This window comes from Myotis brandtii, unplaced genomic scaffold (genome assembly GCF_000412655.1).
Source record: "Myotis brandtii unplaced genomic scaffold, ASM41265v1 scaffold179, whole genome shotgun sequence".
Classification (NCBI taxonomy): Eukaryota; Metazoa; Chordata; class Mammalia; order Chiroptera; family Vespertilionidae; genus Myotis; species Myotis brandtii.
Genome location: NW_005356635.1, coordinates 3,151,354 through 3,152,318, shown reverse-complemented (window position 1 = coordinate 3,152,318; position 965 = coordinate 3,151,354).

Here is a 965-nt window from a genome sequence, read left to right as displayed (position 1 = left end):
GGGCGGGGGGGGGGGAGCGGGAGGGGGGGGGGGGGGCAGTTTGGAGTGAGCAGGCCAGCAGGGGGACAATTGGGGATAAGCAGGCCAGTGGGGAGGGAAAGTAGGGGCGAGCAGGCCAGCGGGGGGGGGCAGTTTGGGATGATCAGGCTGGTGGCGGGGCATTTGGGGGCAAGCAGGCCAGCAGTGGGGGGAGGGCAGTTGGGGGCAAGCAGGCCGGCAGGCAGAGTGGTTAGAGGCAATCAGGCAGGCAGGCAGGCAGGTGAGCGGTTAGGAGCCAGCAGTCCCGGATTGCGAGAGGGATGTCCGACTGCTGGTTTAGGCCCGATCCCTGTAAACTGGCAGTAGGACATCCTTTGGTGTGTCCCAAATTGGAGAGGGTGCAGGCCAGGCTGAGGAACACACCCTCCCCCGTGCATGAATTTCATGCACCGGGCCACTAGTATAGCATAATATCCTCAAGGTCCATCAAATTGTCACAAATGGCAAAATTTCAGCTTTTTGTGGTCAAGTAGTATTCTATTGTAGTACATCTTTATCCATTCATCTACCAATGATCATTTAGGTTGTTTCCATATCTTGGTTATTGTAAATAATACTGTGATGAGCCTAGAGGTGCATACATTCAAATTAGTTAATTTTATCTACACTAATAAAAGAGAAACATGGTAATTAGCATACGACCGCTACCCTTTTAATTGGCTAATCAGTGAGTATATGCAAATTAACTGTCAGCCAAGGCTCTGTGAGTGACAGGGGGCCGCGCCCCAACCCCCTGATTGGCCCTGCTCTGTGAGTGACAGGGGGCCGCGCCCCAACCCCCTGATTGGCCCTGCTCTGTGAGTGACAGGGGGCCGCGCCCCAACCCCCTGATTGGCCCTGCTCTGTGAGTGACAGGGGGCCGCGCCCCAACCCCCTGATTGGCCCTGCTCTGTGAGTGACAGGGGGCCGCGCCCCAACCCCCTGAT